This window comes from Xenopus laevis, chromosome 3S (genome assembly GCF_017654675.1).
Source record: "Xenopus laevis strain J_2021 chromosome 3S, Xenopus_laevis_v10.1, whole genome shotgun sequence".
NCBI lineage: Eukaryota > Metazoa > Chordata > Amphibia > Anura > Pipidae > Xenopus > Xenopus laevis.
This window is the reverse complement of record NC_054376.1, coordinates 118,293,712-118,299,876: the sequence shown is the minus strand read 5'-3', so window position 1 is coordinate 118,299,876 and position 6,165 is coordinate 118,293,712. Positions and strand designations below refer to the sequence as shown.

General features: G+C 32.8%; 1 long non-coding RNA gene across 1 annotated transcript; it reads right to left on the bottom strand.

The window, feature by feature from the left end:
• Nucleotides 1–2,969: 2,969 nt before the first annotated feature.
• Nucleotides 2,970–5,942, bottom strand: LOC121402079. The gene is made up of 2 exons (XR_005966521.1): nucleotides 5,799–5,942; nucleotides 2,970–3,497 (listed from the first exon to the last, which is right to left on the bottom strand). It is a non-coding gene; the product is annotated as an uncharacterized LOC121402079 (long non-coding RNA).
• Nucleotides 5,943–6,165: the final 223 nt, after the last annotated feature.

Genomic DNA, 6,165 nt, shown 5'->3' with positions numbered 1-6,165 from the left:
ATACTTGTATAAATAGTATCCTAGATCCTGGATTGGATGATCGAAGCTTGAAATAACAGCCTTGTAGAACTTTGATGACTTCATATTAGATATTCAGACTTATAGCCACAGGTCTACAGTACATGTTGATAAGTTCAGCTTAGTGGGTCTTAGAAAGTCTAAAGTATCAATCAAAGAGAAGTATATAAATCATACATTATGGTAATCAGCAGAATTGTGTTGCAGTTCAACATACCTGACATTTTATATAAAAGGAAAATGCTCACACCACTTTAATTTTAATTTTATTGATTGTTCAGATTACAGGTATTAGTATTAACATTAGTAATTGCCTTGTGAACATTACATGAATTGTGATGAGTTAATCGGCCCCATTTTACTTCACTGAAAAATTCACAAGACTGGAAAAATTATCAAAACTGTTTTGTTGTGAATATTTTGTCATGCGTCATTTCTGTAGCAAACTGCATTAGAGTCTATGGGTGTTTTTTTGTTGACACCTTGTTTCTGCTTTAGGGCTACCAATAGAAATTGGGAGGGCAAAATGACATGCATTTTTCACTGCTACACACATGCACTACATTGTTAGAGGACCTCCTATCCACTAGGCTACAACTGCTATTTCAATAGGAAAAAAAGGCTCCCATGTTGCTAATTTCATAAAAACATGTCTGTGATTGTTGACATTACGTCTGGTTGACTGGTAATGGTATCTACTATTACACTCGAATTTTAAGCTGTTTTTTGTGTACTTCGACTAGGGAAAAGTCCAAATTCGATTCAAATTGGAAAAAAATTCAAAAAGTTTAATATTCGAATATCAAAATTTATGTACTGTCTCTTTAAAAATTCGACTTCAACCAGTTGCCATTTAAAACCTGCCTAATTTCTGTTTTAGCCTATGGGGGACCTCCTAGAACTTATTTGGAGTCAATTGGTGGACTATGAAATTTTTACATGAGTTTGACAGGTTTTAGCAGCATTGGAGCATAATAAATCTTCAAAAATTTGAGTTTTAATAAATAGACCCCTAAAAATTGCTAGTACATTACTAGGCTTATTTTTTTCTACTGTGAATAAGATCACAATTTAATATATATATATATATATATATATATATATATATATATATATATATATATATATATATATATATATATATATATATTAAAGACTTGAATACAATTGTGTAAAAACTTGAATACTTGTAGTTTACAAGCTCAGCTTGAATTTTGTCTACTTTCATTGACTTCTACATGAACTTGCAAGATTTTAGATGCCATAGTTTTACATTCACGTTTTTTTCTGATTAATAAATAACAAACATTTGAGATTTTGAAAATATAATTAAAATTTGTAAGATTTTGTGCAAAAAAAAAATTGAAGGTTGATAAATTACCCCCAAGCACCAGAAGCCAGCATGATCTGTCTCCTGTACTGAGAAATAACTGCAGGAATACCAAATATGTATTTTTCTCTATTTGATTCTTTTATCTTTCTCTATAGATGAATAGATAGACAGATAAATGCATATGTCTGATCTGTCTTAATCACTATGCATTCATTGAAATGTATCGTTGCAACTTTATTGCTAGATTTACAAATACAGGTATGGGGCCTGTGATCCAGAATGCTTGGGACCTGGGGGTTTAAATCTACCGAAAAATGTAATCAAATTCGAATTTAAAAAACTTGATTTGAGTTTTTTCTCAGAAAAATGTGAATGTCTAAAACTCAATTAGAATTCGACTAAACTCAAATTGAGTTTTTTCTCCAAAAAAAACCTAAAATGTCAGGAAGGCTGCAAATAACTCCAAATTGACCCCCACAGACTTCTCCCATTGACTTAAACAGCAATTCAGCAGGTTATAGGTGGCGAATATTTGAATTTGAGATCTTAAAGGGTCAAAATATAATAAATCTTGAAAATCTAATTGAATTGAATTTTTTTTAAAACTCAAATCAAATTTGAATAACTCCCTAGTCGAATTTGACAGTTTTGACCATAACATTTTTTGAAAATTCTAATTTTCTATTCGACCCTTGATAAATCTGTCCCTTAATGTATGAAGATCCAAATTACGGAAATCCACAGATCCCGAGCATTCCTGATAATAATTAAAATAGTCTCATTATTAAAATAGTCTATGTAATAAAAGCACTGAGGGAAACTAGGAGGATTCATAGGGGCCGATTCACAAAGGGTCGAATATCGAGGGTTAATTAACCCTCGATATTCGACTGGGAATTAAAATCCTTTGACTTTGAATATCGAAGTCGAAGGATTTTAGCGCAAATAGTGCGATCGAAGGATTATTCCTTCGATCGAACGATAAAATCCTTCTAATCGAACGATTTGAAGGATTTTAATCCAACGATCGAAGGAATATACTTCGATCAAAAAAACTTAGGAAAGCCTATGGGGACCTTCCCCATAGGCTAACATTGAGTTCGGTAGCTTTTAGATGGCGAACTAGGGGGTCGAAGTTTTTTCTTAAAGAGACAGTACTTCGACTATCGAATGGTCGAATAGTCAAACGATTTTTAGTTTGAATAGTTCGATTTGAAGTCGTAGTCGAAGGTCGTAGTAGCCCATTCGATGGTCGAAGTAGCCCAAAAAATACTTCGAAATTCGAAGTTTTTTTACTTTGAATCCTTCACTCGAAGTTAGTGAATCGGCCCCATAGTGAGATTAATAGCATCATTATACTTACTATAAGTTTAATAGTCTAGGTCAGGAGTGCCCATACTTTACTAATGAGAGGTCTACTTTTAGTGATGTTGTCCCATTATGATCTAAATCCATAAAAGCTATGTTAGCAATCTGCTCCGTGGAAAATATCACTTAAATATTGATTTATACCTTTGATATAAATGATTTATGAGAAAATTAACAACAAATTTAACAACAATTTCTTATGTAACCTTAACATAATAAATATCTGAATGAAAAGCATGAAACAGTTGGGTGATATAACAAACACTCCACAGACAGACGGCACTTCTGGGAAAATTTATTTGAAATAGCTGCTGTTTTCACCTGAGGCAGTAGGATGATATAGACAAGCTTATTGTTGACAGTTTCTTGAGCTCTACTGTTCACCAGCTAAAGGTCTACTGATAGATCCCGATCTACCTGGTCTAGTTATCATAATTTGTAGGTTTTTCTTTCCCATACAGGTATGAGTTTCATCATTATCTTTGTTTTCAGCATTAGAATTATTTTATTACATCCTCAATTTTTTCAAATGCACCTTTTCCAAATGAAATTAACCCACCCCCAGAAATTAAATGATTTGGGTACTTGACATCTGAGCTGCAATATTTCTTTTTTTCCTTTTTCCTGATTACATATAAATAAAATATTTGCAACTGGAGAATATTCTAACAGTACTTGTGTGAACCTTTGCTCTCCTATGGCATTGCTTGTTTTCTTCCTTTTCCTCTTCAGCAGAGCACTGATCATATGGTAAAGCTGCTTCTTGACAAGACTCCCACTGGAAAAAAACGAAGACAATGTTTTCTGATTTGTATTCATAATCAGAAGTCATAGCAATTAGTGAGACTTTAGTGCTTTGAAAAACAAAAGGGTCAGTACTTTGATAGCTGAATGCTTGCTCTTCCTCACTTAATTTAATCTTCAGAAGATCTGGGAAAACAAGAAGCTGTGTGATTGTAAAAGATTTCAATGTTTCCTTTATTTTCTCCTGACAAAGTGCTGCGGGATCGCAGAATATGACAGAGGTTACTGCATTTGGGAATCACAAGCTAGCTGATGTTTTGCTAGGGTTCTCAAATGAATTTTCAGTAAATAAATACCAGCTCATAATCTGACACGGATCACAGCTTTTGGGGCTATTTGAAAATATTTTTTTTACATGTCCCTTGGATGAACACATGGGTTAATTGCTTGAACTAGTCTGTTTGTAGTGAATTCCTGGCCATTCTGAATAGCAGGAATGGAAGTTTATTTAGCTAAAGCAATGCTGAATCATGCCTATTTTGATTCAAAAGCATACAAGCTGGAGTTTGCCATATTGGACATATTTTATGGTCAGAAAAGGTTCCTCTAGTTGACTAATGCTTCACATACAAAAATCATAATCTATTAATTGTTTACAATTAAAAGCTTAATTGCAAACCTAGATTCAAGCAACACATGGAATTTTCGAATTGATGTGATTTTTTTTTAATTCTAATATACTTACAATTCGAATGGGAGGTTATTTAAGAAAAAATAAGAATGTCTAATATTCAATTGAATGGTTCTGACCCAAAAATTTGAATCCCGAAAAATATACTTGAATGTCAGGAAGGCTATTAAAATCTCCAAATGGCTCAACGGACCTCTGCCATTGACTTGTACATGAACTTGGCAGGTTTTAGGCGGTGAATATTCTAATTATGACTGTTTTCATGGTCGAGATGCGATAAATCTCACATTCAAATTTACATTTGAATAGGAGGATAAAAATGTGAATGTTTGAATTTTGAAACTCGAAAATTGGGAATTAGATTTTACTATTCAACCCTTGATATATCTGCCCCTTAGGGCCTTATTTAACAAAATCTGAATTTTTCTGATTATTTTCATAAAAAAAGTCAGACAAAATTAGAATCCATGATTGGACCTTATTTATTATTAAAAAAAGCATAATTTAATCGGATTGTGGACAAACACTAAAAAATCAAGCAAAAATCTGAATCATGCGATTTTTCCCAATTTTTTTCCCAGATCAATCAATTTTTCTGGCTTTTCTTGAAAAGAACAATTTTTTTGGATTTCTGCCCAGAAAGTCCAAAATAGTTGGATTTTAGGGCTTATTCCAGGGCAGACCACAGAAACTTTCAAGTAGGATAGGGACCTCTCCCATTGACTTATATACAACCTCAGTAGGTCTGAGATGCTGGATTTTCAGATTCAGACTTTTCCAGGTATAATAAATCTTGAACTTAAGGACCTATTTATAAAACCTCAAATTTTTGTGGATGAGTTTTTAGAGACAAAAAAACTCAAATTTTTAAAGGAAAAGAAACTTTTTCAAGATTTATTTTGCTCCAAAGTTGCTAAAATCCAAACATACTCCAGCTAAAACCTGTTAAAATCTTGTAAAAGTCAATGGCAGATATCCTTTAACACTTTGAAAAGTTCCCGGCCAACTTTTTTTATCACATTTATTGGTAAATTAAGGGCATTCAGATTTGGGAGTTTGTTTGAATAAATTTTTTTATTATAGTGAGAAACAGTCAAGTTTTAGTAAGAGGCACATTTAGCAAGGTTTTAGAGTCCACAGATAAATTAACTTTCTGTAAAACTGCAAATGCCATGTCATTTATTAAAATATCTGAATATAAAAAGCAAGAAATGAAAAAAAAACCTGAACGATGCACTAAAAAGTACGGAAACCTTTAAAAATTTCAGCTTTTTGGACAATTATTAGCAAAAAAAGTCAAAAACCTCTAAGTCTGATTTGATTAAAAATGGTCCAATTGACTTCTATACAGCCTTGGCGGCTTTTACTTGGCAAATTTTTTGTATTAGAGTTTTTCGTAGTTTTTACACTTAATAAATGTCGAATATTTTGAGTTTTTTAAGAAAAGACACAAAGTTTTGAAATTTGTTTAAAAAATACTAATTCAAATATTAGTAAATAGGCCTCTAAATGTAAAATAATGAGAAATCAGTAAAAAGACAGTAAAATCAGTGGGCCCCCCAATTTTTTTGAAAATAATTAGTTTACAACATTGTGCAAGGATTCTAGTAAGAATAATATCAAAGCTAAAGAAATCTTCCAGACCTTTGAAGGAAAGTTACACATGCTAAAAAACACTGTCCAGGGTATTTTCCAGTGAGTGTTGTTCATGTATTTTCATTGAGCTCAGCTCCACAGGACCATTTTGGACTGCACATGTGGAAGGTTCCAAGACAGCCTCAAGGGACAGCCTCTGAAAGAGAGAGTTAGCACTTATTTGCATTTATAGGTGCAAAGCATGAGAGTAAAATAAAGGGTGCCAGGAGTTTAGGAGTGTACAGGGTCTGGTGGGGACCCTGAACAATTCACAGTTTCAGTATAGTTGTGTACAATAATACACCATACTTTGCACCCAGTAACTTCTAGTTCTAACTTCTAGTTTTGACTCTGTTGTGAGTGTATATGGTATAAA